The sequence below is a fragment of the Festucalex cinctus genome, chromosome 9 (genome assembly GCF_051991245.1).
Source record: "Festucalex cinctus isolate MCC-2025b chromosome 9, RoL_Fcin_1.0, whole genome shotgun sequence".
NCBI classification, from domain to species: Eukaryota; Metazoa; Chordata; class Actinopteri; order Syngnathiformes; family Syngnathidae; genus Festucalex; species Festucalex cinctus.
In genome coordinates, this window is record NC_135419.1 from 8,462,173 (window position 1) to 8,478,040 (window position 15,868).

Below are 15,868 nucleotides of genomic sequence, written 5' to 3' on the forward strand. Positions count from 1 at the left end.
ATGCATTAAGATAGTTTGAACACTGTGTTTTCCTTGACTTTTGAAGCACAATTTTTCCAGAAGATTTTGGTTGATATTCAAATTATATTACTTTTGGAGTGTTTAACTTTTTTAGTTCCATTGCATCATAAAAGTGATATAATATAATCCAAAATGCGTCTTCTCACCTGGAATGCATCAAGAAGCTTCCCATTGAAGTCAATGATGTCTGAAGTGCCTGAAATGCCCTTTTCACCAGGATAACCCTAAAAAAAAAAAAAAAAAAAAAAAGAGAGATTAAAAAACAAAAATAAAAACCCCACCATGACATCAAAATATACAAAACGCACAGCATAATGTAAAAAATAGAGCAACAATAAAATAAGTTCAAAGACTTTGGGCTACTTCAGTGGACTTGACTTGACTTAAACTGCATAATGTTAACAAACATTTTTTTTTTAAATCCATTCGTGAGAACCACTGTACTGTATTATGACATACATGATACATTTCAATAAGTGTGGATCCTTGAGGAGGAGCCAAAATAGCAATTTGGATCCCATGCTAAATGGTTTTGGTTATCTTCTTTTGGGTTATGTACTCACCATGGGACCTTGTAAGCCTTGGTCACCTTCTTCTCCTTTATCTCCCTGTGTGACAAAAAATGGTTCAAGGTACACAAACTATATACTTATGATGTTACAAAAAGTAAAATACAATTCTAATGCATGCGTTGGAATTAACCATTTGTTTTGATGTCTTACCTTTAATCCTGGCAGTCCATCCATGCCCCTCTCTCCTTTTTCACCCATTCCCGGCTCACCCTTTTTCACAGAAAGTAAACCCGTAAGTGGTCTAGCATATGCCAGGTGAAAAGAATGCGGTGGAAAAAATATGCAATATCTCTGGATCTGTTATACCTTTGCCCCTGGAGGACCCTGTGGTCCAGGATATCCAGGTTCCCCATCTTCTCCCTGGCAATGAAAATTAACCAATATGTGTTAAAATGAATAAATAAATAAATAAATAAATAAATAAATAATCTCTTGCATAATGAAGAGAAAGCATTTTGAACAAGCATTATCCAAATACTGTATTATTAAATCAGTATTAACCTTACCGACTTTCCAGGTAATCCTTGAGGTCCCTAAAGCAGGAATATAAGAAAAACATTTACATTTTCTAGTACAGTATTAGTTAAGCCAGACAAAACCGATCACTTTAAAGTAATACAAAATGTGAGTTTGCTTAGGAGCCGAACAAAAACACAAGAATGTGAGATATAGTCACCTCAATGCCATCACGACCTTGAAAACCCTAAAGGCACAGAGGAAATGCATTAGAATCGCCTGTATAGGTTGTGATCTAACTATGGCCACTAGGGGACAGTATTCAATAAGGCAAAGAACGCCGAATTACATGTGCAGGATACTATTAATGATAATGGCTCAACAATGTCCAACAGTTCCATTAAAGGAGACTGGTGAATGTTAGGCGATGGCCTTCAGCAGATTAATAACAATAATAATAATAATAATAATAATAATAATAATAATAATAATAATAATAATAATAATAATAATAATAATAATAATAATAATTAATAACAGCTGGACACTTAAGACACATTTTGGACTGTACTGCTCTCTATAATTATCCCAACCACTGGGGAATATCTTTTCACCACATCAGTTAAGTTCAGGCAATCATTGGAGCCTCTTTCTTGCCCAAAAATGACTTGATGTTCGGTACATTATTTCATTCATTCATTACATTTGTCAGTCATCTGCATCATTCTAAACATACTGCATTAAAAAAATGTATTTAGGAAAACTACAGAACCATAAATGTTAAAATCAAATTGTGTAAAAAGAGAAATAATCCACAACAGCTATAACTCAACCACTAAACGCCATATCCCATTTCTGGCAGCAATTAGGCTCGTTTTAAGTAAACACAACAATTTGTGAGGGCCAGTTGCCTGTTTGAGCCGCTCAACATCTGTTCTGAAGTCGTGCATGGCAGAGCATCTTATGAGCTTGCCAGCTATTGCCCCACACAAACACAAACATGTGCTTTGGGGGCTATTTAAAGCCTCAAAAAATACCCTATTAAAGTCATGTTTCAGGGCCCCCACAGAATGGGAGGCATCTTTGGGGTTTGTAAATTTGAAGTTATAAGTCCCCTACATTAAACACATTTTCCATAAATGTATATACAAAATGAAATACATAAATCTGTTTTGTAACAATATCAATAATATGTGTCAAAATATTAGCAATATATAAAATTAGATTTTATGTTCAATACTACTTTTTTGCAGAACAATACCATCACGAGTACACAAGTCACGAGTAGTCACCAATAGCACTAATACTAAAATAAAAAGACATTTTAAGTAATAATTAAAATAAATAAAAAAACAATAGTTAATTAATATAAGATAATAAATAATAAATATTATGTGAGCATTGTAACAATGAGCTAAAGTGTTGAATTTGTAAATTCATTTATACTGTATTGGGGATAATTGTAAAATAATTGGAGCATATTTATTTTTGATTATAATATATTATTTAATGTTATTTTGCTGCATTGACCTTTCATTTATTTTATTTATTTTTGTTATGAGTATGTGTATGAGTGTAGATGTATATATGTTTATTGGAGCAACCAGTCCAGGGTGTACGCCGCCTACTGCCCAGAGCCAGCTGAGATAGGCTCCAGCACCCCCCGCGACCCTTGTGAGGGATAAGCGGTCAAGACAATGGATGGATGGATGGATGTTTATTTGGAACAATTGTAATGAATTTGGAAAAGACCCCAGGAAGATAAGCTGCTGAGATGGGAGCTCTCAATAAAATGAAACGAAAATTTCCCCAAACAAACCAATGATAGAATATTTTAAAGAAAAACATGTGTATCTCAATATAGCATTTTTCTTCCCTTAAAATGTAATGAAATTATTGTTAATTTTTTTTCTTCTAATATATAGTTTCTGATTGTAAAATGCAAGAACTGATACCTTGAAATAATGCCTCGTATCGGTACTTGTTCATCGCTATTTAAAATCTTTAAAGCCAGTTTTCTCCCACTATAGTTTCCTCCCACAAAACAAAACCGCGCAGGTTAGGTAAACCGAAGACAATAAATTAAGTAACACTTGAAACAGCTGTCATTCCTTTACTTCCTTTCACTTTATAGTTATATGACATACATGACAGGACCGAGCACAATGGCTCAGACTGGCTTGCAGAAACGTCTGAGAAATCAGACATCTGCACACAACATGGAGAAGCCCTGTGTGATACAAAGCTTTGTTTCACTGCTTGGGAGTTTTGCAATTCCTTTAATCAGCATGCAAAGTTGATGTGAAATTGTCGATGTCGAGGGACCTTCTCTTTCACTTGTCTGTTTATGCTCATGATCTTATTGTCAACACATCAACTCAGTCCCTAAACACTCCTGTGCCCCTTGAGGGGAACATAGTAGTCATTCTTTTGAGTAAATCAAAACTATTCATCCTTCCATCCCGTAACCGCAGCTTTATGTTGCCACTGTGTACAGTATGAACTGAACTGTGGGAAAGTTATGTTGAGAAACATCAACGGTTGTGCAGAAAAGGTCCTGGAAGGTGGTTGGAAGGGGGTTGATGCTATCGAGGGCACTTGTTAGAAGAAACTTGTGGCTGTTGTAGTATACAAAACAGATGAAGCCAGAAGAGCTGCTACGCAGCTGATTTTTGTTATGCCGTCGCTCACTGGAAGACTCGATTGAAGGAGAGTATACCGTTGCCACTTAACAAGCTATATTAGAGCTTCATCATTCAATCATAGTGCTGAGCAATGTTACTACAGTTACCTTGAAAAAGTAACTTTGTTGCTTATTTGTTTTGAAAAGTAAAAAATACTTTATTGATTACTGGTAGTTGATTTTAAAAATAAAATTGGAGTACAAGTCACTATATTTGTGACTTTCAGCAACTACCGACAACTCCACTTAACATAAAAATGAGAACTGGTGTTCATTGAACATTAACGGTCTAATAGTCTAATATTGAACTTGTTTTTTTTATAGTATTTTTTGAACTGACAGTTTTAAATACAGTACTGTAATGATAAAACTTAGCATTTATTAAGCACATTGTTTATAAATCTAATTACAAAATTCAAGGACCTCCTGCATTACCGGTAGGGATGTAACAATAAGCAAAATGTCGTGATATCGTGATATTAAGACTGCCACAATATCATCGTCGTCATGTTCACAATATTTAAATGCAACTCATCTGGTAAAAAAAAAAAGTCAGGTTGATTTCCATTTGTGCAGTTCTAACACTTTAGTGACTAGAGTTTAGTGTAATTTAATTTTCATTAGGGATGTTTTGGACCTTCTATGTTGAAAATCTACACTAATTTTCATATGAAGGTGAACGTAATATGCTTGTGAAGCGAGTCAATATGTGGAGGAACTTAATGTGTGCGTGCATTAACAGCACAACATAATAATATAATAATAATAATAATAATAATAATAATAGCAAAACATAATAATAACATAACATTGATGTTATGTACAAAAGCACACTATTGTGTGTGTGTTTTTTTAAGTATGAGCTAATTTTTTTTTCACAAAATTGTGACCTTTTTTAAATATCGCCAACCTCCCCAAAATATCGTGATAATTATCGTATCGTGACGTTTGGATATCGTTACATCCCTAATTACCGGTAGTTACAGCTCAGTAAGGAATGTACACTAAACTTAAGATTTTCATCTTTAGTCGTCACAAACTCAACATAGAGACTCAGAAGTGAGGGGAGAGAATGCAAAAATGATTATGATAAGCATTTTTTATGTGTCTTTTAGTGTATTAAAGGGATACTTGACTCATCAAGCCATTTTCAGCAGTAAAAGGTTAATATTTCTTCCAGATTGAATGTGATAACTTCATTATTTTTCTTAATACCTTTAAAAAATATTTTTTTCCACTTGCTTTCAACTGAAGATGACATCATCTGTGTTGAGGAAGTAGGTAACGACCAATCATAGATCACCTGTTTTCTGAGCCATGATTGGTCGTTACCTACTTCCTCAGCACAGGTGATGTCATCATCAGTCGACAACAAGTGGCAAAGTTAGTTTTTAAAGGTATTGAAGATAAAAAAAAAAAAAAAAAAAAATGAAGTCTTGCTTAATGACACGCCCCTTGACATCGACAACATTGCGTGACAGTTTGTGCATTCGGTCCAGGCTTGTTCTTACCGGCTCTCCTGGTGGGCCACGAGGTCCATCTTTGCCGGTGTTCCCAGGGGGGCCTCTGGGACCTGGGGGACCTGGGGGGCCGGCAGGTCCAGCCTGCCCTTGGTCACCCTGAAGAAAAGCAGTAAACAGACGAATGAGGGATTGAATGGAGAAAATTGAAAGACTTGGGAGAGATTTTTCTCTCCACATGAAAGCAAAATGCCTAATAAGCAAAGATCCACAATGTGTGTGAGAAACAATGTGTGCTTTTCATGTCAATACTTGGGCCTGCACTGCTTGAGTTGACAGACAGTACTGGCTATTATTCTCTGTTTTGCTGTTATGTATTTTTTAGACACATGGGAGCATTAGCAAGAATGTTGTAGATTTATTTTTTTTTTTAAATGCCTGAACAACAGCAGCAGAATATATGACCTGATCTTTAACAACTTTGAATCATGATTGATGCCAAGTTTCTCTAAAGCAGTGATTTCAACAAGGCAAATAAGAAAGTTCATAATAATGAAATAAGAAACAGAAAACATATTGAGTATCTTGAATAATAAAAATGTAACAAACTAACTGATAAGTGATGAAGAAAGTCATGTTAATTCAAAAACATGCAGCAGATGCGAGAACTAGGCTCAAAGATCAAAACTCATCTCATTTTGTAAAATGAGTTTAGTTAAAGTATTAAAAGGGAAGTCAAGACTTTGTTTTTCTTTTTCTTGACAATATGTTCTATGCGCCCACGAAACATATTCTGATTAACTCATTTGCTCCCAAAAACGTATAAATATGTTCTATTTTAAATGTTTTAAGTGTTCTAAAGTCATATTTATCAATTTTTTAATGCTAGAGCATACAGAAGGCTTTAATGCAGCCTCTGAATTGCAGAGCAGTTGAAGCAATGGTAGTTATTACAAAAACGCCAGCAGGTGGCAGCAGAGTATACGAGCTCAATCAGGGCCATGTTGCAAAAAGGCTCAAATACTTACAATTCTAAATAGATTTATGAATAATGACGAAACTTAGCTATATTGTAATGTTAATTGTTGCAAAAATGAAAACAGATAGAAAAATACTTTTTTCCTGATGAAAGAAGAAACTCTAATCTTTCTTTTGGTAGGTTCCATGTTTTTATAGCAATAGAACACAATATTCTGTGGGCCTTGCAAAAATCAGTCAAAATCCAGTAAAACAGCCGGAGGCAAAGGGGACTGCTTCTGTGAAAATGGCTGGGAGTGAATGACTTAATACTGCGTTGACCTGATGATGGCATCACAGTTCTTAAAGGCTCAGCTTGTGAACATCACATGACCAAGCCCAGAAAACAGGTGAGCCATGACGGTCATTACCTGAGCCCTGAGGTACTGTGATGCCATTTTTTTAGTCAATAGTAAGTGTGCTAATGCAATGCAAAATGGCCTCACCCGAAGATGAATAATAACAGATGCATTTTAATCATATTACTGTGTTTAGACTAGTGGGGATCCATAGAACATATTATTGTCAAGATTCGACTTCCCATTGAAAGCAGCACGCATGCCTTAGCTGTGGTATACCTTCAGAAAACGTCTCTGAAAGGCACTGGACTGGTCACCAGCGAGAAAGCCATGATCGAATCTTGGATAGACCATCTACAGAAGGAGCATTAGGTGCAGCAAATGAAAAGAAAGGATGAAAGAAAGACAGAAGGAGAGGTCAGTTAAATGTATAGAAACAGCATCAAGGTGGGAGGTAGCGTTGGGTGTGGAAATCAGGGGTGAGGGGCTCCTGGAAGCAGAACAGCTGTGGGAACAAGAGAGGAGAGGCAAGAGGAAAGAGAAATCTCTCAGGGAGGATGCTTCTCCTTTCCCCGCATAGAGAGGCAGATCAGCAGCCCGGCAGAGAGCAACGGCTGCCGGGACGTAAACCAATAGTTTACTTCTAAGGACAAACCTTGACAGTGAGAATCTGATTACTGTGCAGTCCTGCAAATGTGCTGTAGTTAGGTGGACCCTGGGAAGAGGAAGTGACAGGTGAGCACCTTATGTGGCTAGATTGGTAGATGAAGGACATAGCATTTATTTATTTTTATTCGGTCTTTATTAACCACTTGGTGTCATTGAGATCTGAGATCGCTTTTAGTGGTATGAAATTTTAGACATTAACCTTCTATGTAAAGCCAAATGTATCATATTAAGTACAAGACATTTTGAGCGTCATGATTCTAATATTTTTTTCCCCCCATTAAACCCTGACGTACTGTATATTATTTGATACATGCATTGCACGGATAATCCATTAGAGGGCAGTATCATCCAGCTGATGGTTTTTCCAGTGACCTTGCAAGATCGCCCCAATTGAGAAAGACAGACATCTATACTGATTAATAGTTGGGAAATGTCTGATTTTTGGAAAAACAAATATGTTTGATATGACAGTTGTAAATGCACAAAATTAAAGCATTGTGACCGGATGTATCAAATATGACACAAATCAAAAGTCATATGTGCAAGGTGATTAAAAAAATGTTTTTGTTTGTTCAAAATGACCAATACATACTCTATTTACAAAGAATCAAAATGTTCTCTCATTTATTTCATGTTTCAGGCTTTATTTAAAGGAACATAAAACGTTATTAACAAGGTAAATAAAGTAAGGGAAATATAAAGACTTCAGAAGGATTTGGGGCAGTTATGACTGTGCTCCACTAATGTGCACACACAGCCACTATAAACAGTACTGAACATGCACAAAATATAAATATCAAGGTATGGTTTTGGGTGATTTATTTTTCGGAGCGAATGAAGAACATTAGTGAAGCTTCTGTGCTTGAGTTCTCATCAGAAGTCTATTGAATGTAAAGAAAGATGCAGTGAAGCTTTAATAAGGAATAAAGGATGAACCACAAGTTGACAAGAAGAGTCATCTTCATCAGGTTTCTATTAACAGGCTGTGGAGGGTGCAAGGCAGTTTGACTTGTTTCCCATTTTTCAAACCTTTCAACATTTTTTTTGTTTGTATAATCTGTTCTCTTGACGATAGCGCTCACACACATTTTCTTTACATGCCTCATAAGCGCGTCTGTTTCACGTTGGGCTTCTCCTTTCCCACATTTTCATCAGACTGTAGCTTGATAGTAAGACATTAAACCACTGTGCCGTTTACTCCGTGGGGGGGTGAAGGAATGCTTTGGTCGGGGATGAAACTGGAATATGGCGTCTCGTTTTTCAACTCAACTGAAACTAACCTAAACATGCAGCGACAATCTCCTCCATATGCATTGGATGCTGTGAAGGCAGGCGGTTTTATTCCTGCACTGCGCATGACCTTTAGTCCGGAGTTGCTGACATTTTCAAGGACATCTGATTATGTTTTAATGCTGCCGTTATCCTGCGATTGTCACCAGTTCTCAAGAACGCACTCTCACTTGACGAAGGCACTCAAAATGAGCGATTGATAGGAAGTGAAAGGTTGACAGAGATTCATGGTCATTTCCCATTTCGCATATTTTCTTCTTGCCTCTCAAACGGGTTCAGAGGCGGAAGAGGTTACTTTGTTGATATGGTAGGGAAAAAAACGACGGGGTCCTGGCCAAACTGAGTTTTTCCTATTTGTTGAATTTTTTCGAATGAAGTGACTTAAATCAGCATTTCTCAACCCTGGTCCTCGTGGCCGACTATCCAGCCTGTTTTCCGTGTCTCCTGATTCCAACACAGGTGAGGATCGTTATCAGGCTTCTCCAGAGTTTGCTGATTAGCTGTCATTAGAATCAGCTGCATTGGGAATAGGGAGACATGAAAAACAGGCTGGATAGTGGGATACTTCACTTATTTAGCCTATTATAGCAATAAAAAGTTAATATTTTGCCTATAATTAATTTGATACTTTTTTTTAAATTATTTTCCACATACAATTAGTACCTTTAAAAACACATTTTGCAACTTGCTGTCGACTGAAAATGACATCACAAGGGCTCAAGTAACCAATCACAGCTCACCTGTTTCCTAGGTTTGGTCATGTGACATTCACAAGCTGAGCTGTGATTGGTTACCTGAGGCCTTGTGATGTAATTTTTAGTCGACAGCCAGTTGCAAATGGTACTAATTGTACATGAAAAATAATGAAAATATCAAATTTATTATAGGCAAAATATTAATGTTTGACAGCCAAAAATGGCTAAAAAAGTAAAAGTATCCCTTTAAATGATGATGCGTTAAGAAATTTCAATAAAATATATCAAGTATAATCATTGCTGTGCGCTATCATCATCATTGTGAATATGTCAAAAAGTTTTCATATCCTTTCTCGATATAGATACCCATATGTTGTAAATCAGTGCTTCTCAATTATATTTTGTCAAAGGCCACAAGAGGTCACAAGGGATCAGTACCTTCAAATGAGGCCAGGTACCCACCTGATATTGATAAATTAAAGTATCATTAAATTAAATTTAAATCTAAAGTCACAACTGTTACACCCATTCCTACTTACAATTCAGAATAATTTAGAATGCTGCAAAATGTGACATTTTTTTCCCCTTTGTCAGGGATATTAACTCATTCAGTGCCATTGACGGATATAAACAGAAAAAACCCCCAACTTGAATTGGGCTGGCAGTGAAAGAGTTAATACTTTTCAAAATGTACAATGAATCAGTAAAGATGAATGAATTGAAATTCTAAAACAACATTTTACAATCATTGTCCCTTTTCTTTTGTCATTTCCAGCCGTAAAATACAAATTGAACATACACAAATGCACTTTAACAAAATGATTTGGCAAGGCTATAAACAATTGTGGGCTCAGCTGTAGATGTTTGAGTCAATGCTTTAACAAAAATGTCATATTCAAGTTGGAAACCAAACCACAGTGGATCTAAGCGGTGAATTGTTTTGTCTTGGATCAAGCTGGTGCCTCTGGGTGACTTCGCTGAGACTCAGACTCACAAAGCCTTTTCCAATGTAAGAAGACCAACAAAAACATTATGGAAAAAAAAAGATGTCTTTGTAGCTAAAAGTATTATTAAAATAATAAAGGGATTAGGAAGTACTTGGGTGGCATTTCTCCAGTGTGTGCAATACCTGTGGGCTTGAAACAGGAAGCGCGTAGCCAAAATAAGCAGCTTGGCTCCATTTGCTTGAACCCCAAATATTGCATAATCACCACAGAGGGTGAGCCCCACTTTTATTTTCATGACCTGATATTCTAGGCATAACAAAGGCAAACATTCTGAATTAATCGGGTACGTGACTTCTTCCAAGAATCCACTGTGCAAGTCACAGGGGGGCTATTTTTAAAACCACACTGCATGAAGATAATGACATAATGCCATGGTGAGTGGAATGATATCACATGACTGACAACATGGACCAGATACAGTACAAAGCTTAGTCATTTCAGAATGTTAAAAAAAAAAAAAACACACTTTGGTTTGAGACTAGATGGCAACTTTGGCGCTCCCACAAGTATTGTTATGTCTTTTGCGGCAAGTCTATATTTATAAAGCATCAGCATTTCTCAACTACAGCTATCATGGTGAGATGATGAGGACATTTTAAACTTAATGTTGGCGCTGTTCCAGAAGTAGATGTAAAAGGTAAACACATTTCTTTCCTTACTTAGTATTGTTTTTATTTTGTGTATTTCTTTGGTTGAGAAAAATGTGTTTGCAAGGAAAATGTTGTCATCAAAGATGCTAACTGTGTGGTTGCTAGCAAAGACAGGCACACCGTTCATTGACTGATGTTTGATAAAATTGTTATATAAAACTGTCCAGGTGACTTCTGAGAACCCGAGCCACAACGTCAACACAATGTCGTTTTGGTTGCTATAACCCCATTCAAGATCTTTAGTTTCCACTTTGTGATGGTCTGTTAGTCTGTCTTGTTTGCTTTGGTTTGCATTTTTGCTTCCTGCTCTCTTCAGAGAAACTGATTTGGTCACAACAGAAAACTATTGGTTGGCTTTGGGAACTATGCCTTGAGTTCAAACATTATTTTATTATTTATTAAAAAGAAATTTTTATAGTTTGATCATAACGTCAAACAAATTAATCCAGATCCAAAAAGCCGTCAGGCGCATTTTATTCGATACATTTTGTTGCGTATTTTGACCAATCAGCTGAGCAAGGATTTCATTTTCCTACGTAAAGCCCTGTGATTCGGTTATAGAGCAGGGATATTCAATATCACTTTTTTTCAGAACAATACCAGTACGAATACTCAACTTTAGCAGTCACCGATACCACTAGTACATTTGATATATAAAATTCAAGATAAATTTAAAGAAAGACCCAATATAGCATTTTTCCTTACATGAAAGTAATGGCATTTTCTAGTCTTCTAATTCCTAATATCTAGTTCCTGATCATCAAACGGCCACAAGAGGGCGACCTATTTTGGTATCAGTCACTGTCTCAACTGCCGATAACTTGAAATAAGGCCTGGTATCGGCCCGATACCGACCTCTGGTACCGGTACTCGTCCATCCCTAGTTCGAGGCCTCTTACTCTTTTGGAATTCCGGAAAAATAATGTTTTGTATGACATTTGCGTGCAAATCTCCATGCAACAGTTGAAATGTGTCTTACCCTTGGCCCAATGTCTCCTTGGTCACCCTGGAAACAGACAGAAAAAGAATTTTGTATTTTTTTTTTTTTTTGCACATGGGAGTGGATATACAATACAGTTGGGCAATTGGACAAATAAAACGAGTGTATAAAGACGGTAATTTGTCCCCAAACAAGGTCTGCAAGTTGTTCCAATTGGAATCATCTGACAGTTCCCTGTTAAAAATTGGAGACGATGGGATGCTCTCATCACATAGCATGATGAAATGAATTTTCCAAACCATGACCGATTTTGTTTATGTCAGTTGTGTTGTACTTTGCGGATGAGTTTATCGAGGCAAATTTGTGCGTTAATAATTGGAAGGATGCAATGTATAAATATCCTCCTATTGCGTGATGCCCAAATCGCATCACCATTGTCTTCGGCTTGGCCAGTGGTACAGAGAGCGGGGAAAACATCTGGCTATCATCGAGCCTTGTAAACCTGTTAAGTGCCCTGACGTGAGAACGTTCCGAGACACATGAGCTCCCACTTTTCGACACGTAATCTCAGTCTCCTTTGATGGATGCCCAGTGAATGTGAACATGGTAGGGTGAAGAAGAAAATCAGTTATGTTTGCTATTATGTTGACGGTGTGTGATAATTAATGTGCGATACATGCAAAAAAAGCGCTGAGTTAACCGAGGTCGGACCAGAGTGAAACTTACCTTTTCTCCCTTGGGCCCGGCTGGTCCCTGTGGGAGGGGAGGAGATAAGTGGAGACAGATGGTCAAGATAAATCATCGATCAGACAAGAAACATGTATCCAAAAATGGCACCTCACAGCAGTTCATCAAATGTCAAGCTGGAGGCAGTGATGCCGCTTGTTTCAACCAGTCTTGAAGACATTTCACCATATTACGACTTGACACAGCATCTTTCAAGAATCATTTTTAAGATCCATTGTCTTTGTGAGATAAAAGTAGATGAAAAAAAATTCTCTTTGTACATTAGACTGTGTCTGAAGGACTCTTACAGGAGAAGTCAACCTTAAACATTTCTTTACAATAATGTTTTATGTGACCTCAATAGTTAAACATGAGATTCTGATTAATATTACATTTGTTGGAATACGAGTTATGCAGCAAAATCCAGACGTTTTTATCCATCTCAGGGGGCGGCCATTTTGCCACTTGCTGTCGACTGAAGATGACATCACAGTTGCTTAGGGCTCAGGAAACGACCAATCACAGCTCACCTGTTTTCTGAAGCTGAGCTGTGATTGGTTGTTAACTGAGACCTGAGCAACTGTGTTCAATCGACAGTAAGTGGCAAAATGGCCGCCTTCTGGTATTGATAGAAACTGCCGGTTTTACACAAACTGAACTGACAGCCGCTGCTCTGCATTCATAAAAAAAATAAATAAATAAAATCTCAAATGCATCCCAGTAGGATACAATAATGATGGCTGTTTTTTTTTTTTTTTTTTTGAGTTCATGACCAGAACATTGGATGAGGGAGGGCACCTGTCCATCAAAAATGTTGGTTTCAGACAGGTTGATTTGTAAAATAAATAACTTCAACAAGTGTTAGCTATTAAATAATTAAATATTAAGTCAGACTTGTTTAATATAGCTGAAAATGTCCAATTTTTAAAGTGAATGTAGCAAAGGTGATCCTCTTGAGAACTATGACCTTAAATAGGCATGTGAACGGAGTTCAATGATGTAATTGAATGTTTTGTTCTGTTTCTCCACCTAGAGACTCCCTGGGCTATTATCATCCTGCAACAAATGTTTTCCTGACGTTTCTATCGTTACCGTTCCTTTCTGCGCTACATCGGTACCTCAAGGTAGGTTACACTGATCACGGCTGGTTTTCATTATTAGGGAAAGTTCCCCAAACTTGTTGGGCATTCTTTCAATTCTGTTAACTATAACGTAGAGATAGACGGATATGTTTTTTTTTTTTTTTTCCAGGGCCGATAGCGATGCCGATTATTAGTAGCCAAGGATGCCGATAACCAAGGTGGGTCTAGCACAAAAAAATGGGCCTTGGCAGTTTGACTTCAGCCCACCGGCCCAGGCCGTCTCACTGTTTTATTTTGCTATCTATATTCGAAATGGATTAATGGACTGGCCCTTGTAAATTGTGGGCCAGTCTCTTGTGGTAAAATGTCGGAAAATAATCATGAAAAAAACACTGCATCCACCCCCAAAGAGGCCGGACCACCGGGCATCTGCCCTGTATGCCAGATGGCCAGTCCAGCCCTGCCAATAACTGATACTTTGAGTCAATATTCATTTTTCAGTACAAAAAAAGAAAAAAGAAAAAAGAAAAAAAAGTGCCATGGGGGAGCTTAATTTTAAAAAAAAATACAAATTCCAATCTTGATTCTGTTGTAATGTCTTCAAGCGTATTATTAAACTTTTTTTTTGTTTGTTAATCTTAAGACAATAGACATCCCTTAAATTTCTAACAAAATGTTCAGGGAGCCCCCAATATTATTAGTAAGTCTTAAAAAGTGAAATTGAAACTTAAGTAAATACCATAGCTCTCTATAGTTTTCTACAGTAAGAATTGTTTTCCAAAAATTTAAAAATATCTGAAATCTTAAACTTTATCATTACTTTTTTAATGGGAAACCAAAACAAATGCTCGGGGTCTGCAGGATCTCTTATAAAGTTAACTGAAATTTTAAATAAATAATTCTCAGATATTAAAATGGTTTCGGCCATCAAATTAAAAAAAAAGAAAAAAAAAAGCCCAATATCGGGCATATCTATCCTTACAATAAAGCCTAGGTGGAGATGGCAATGCCAATGTGGAATAAATACTCTTGGCAAGCAGTTGAAAAATTGATGGATGGATGAATTCATGCAAGATAATAAGATGATTAACTCAATAATGGTGCTTAGAGAGGAAGATGTCCAATGTCCGGTTATGATGTGGTAAGGGGATTGAACGTTTGACCAGATGAAGAGTCACCTGTTCAGGGGGCCCTTGTGGAAGATTTTTCACTCATGTTCCCACGAGTGCGGAACCTAATTGCCGTGCTTCGCTTGTCCCACGCAACACCTGAGGGTATCTCAGAGTGTGGCAGAATTTCTGGGTAAGTTTGATGAATGGTACTCCGAGGTGAAGGGCAACAAAAGCTTTCAGCACTTGGTGGAGTTGAGCCTTGAACAACTTCAACTTTACCCCCCTCCAACCTTGGTCCGACTTTGGCTTTAGAACAAAAAAACAAGATGGCTACCGTCAGCGGTTCACTGGACTTGAAAAATTCCCTCAGGAGCAGTGAAAGTGACTGATGAGGTCCCAGGCCAAACACTCACATGGATCCATTGCTCCGAAAAGCGGGAATTCCTTTGGCGCAAACGACGGGCGCTGACGTGGGTCAATAACAAGACAACAGGTGTGTGTTTGTGCGTGTGCGTGTGCGTGTGCGTGTGAGTGTGAGAACAGACTACCTGGCTTCCCTTGAGACCCGGTATTCCCTGAAAGGAGTTAAAACACAGTTAAAGTTCAACCATGTTTTGCACACTTGAAGCATGTTCTGTATTAGTGATTTATGAACTACTTACTGGTTTACCATCCAAGCCAAGTGGACCCTGTTAGGAGACCAATAAAGAGAATGTATAAAACACACATCTGAGGGAGATGTGCTGGCACACTAATATTTGAGAAGCTTTACATTTGGGGAAAGTATGCTCATTCGTTCTTGAGCAGAATTGTTTTGCACTTCAGCCAAACCAAAACGTTAGGTTAAGAAAAAGGACGGGCATACAAATCAATAAGGAATTTTGCTCATAGTCTCTTAAAGAATCTGAGGCAAAATGGGTATAAATAATAATTGAGAACATGAAGTCAACTTCTCCAGGCAACACTACCTTGCTCAGTATAACAGTGGCTTCAAAACAAGACTTCAGAACATTCAGAGTGATTCTAAAATCCACAATGAAACTTAATCAAGGGGCCATCCCTCGTCAAGAATAAGGAACGGCCTGATTACTAATCTTTAATGTTAGATAAATTAAACATAATCATCATCAAACATACAATAATTGGAATGTAAAGGAAGAATTAGTAAGCAGAATGTAAGATCATGAGA

The 15,868-nt window shown here is 37.2% G+C and overlaps 1 pseudogene across 1 annotated transcript in view; it reads right to left on the reverse strand.

Annotated features, from left to right (window-relative positions):
* Positions 1 to 15,868, reverse strand: part of LOC144026406 (uncharacterized) — a 115,358-nt pseudogene that overhangs the window by 8,943 nt on the left and 90,547 nt on the right. The window contains exons 5-16 of the transcript XR_013285129.1: positions 15,342 to 15,368; positions 15,228 to 15,254; positions 12,486 to 12,512; positions 11,799 to 11,825; positions 6,788 to 6,862; positions 5,244 to 5,351; positions 1,270 to 1,296; positions 1,100 to 1,126; positions 900 to 953; positions 744 to 803; positions 585 to 629; positions 168 to 245 (exon numbers count right to left, since the gene is read on the reverse strand). The product of XR_013285129.1 is annotated as an uncharacterized LOC144026406 (transcript). The remainder of the gene's footprint in view (positions 1 to 167; positions 246 to 584; positions 630 to 743; positions 804 to 899; positions 954 to 1,099; positions 1,127 to 1,269; positions 1,297 to 5,243; positions 5,352 to 6,787; positions 6,863 to 11,798; positions 11,826 to 12,485; positions 12,513 to 15,227; positions 15,255 to 15,341; positions 15,369 to 15,868) is intronic.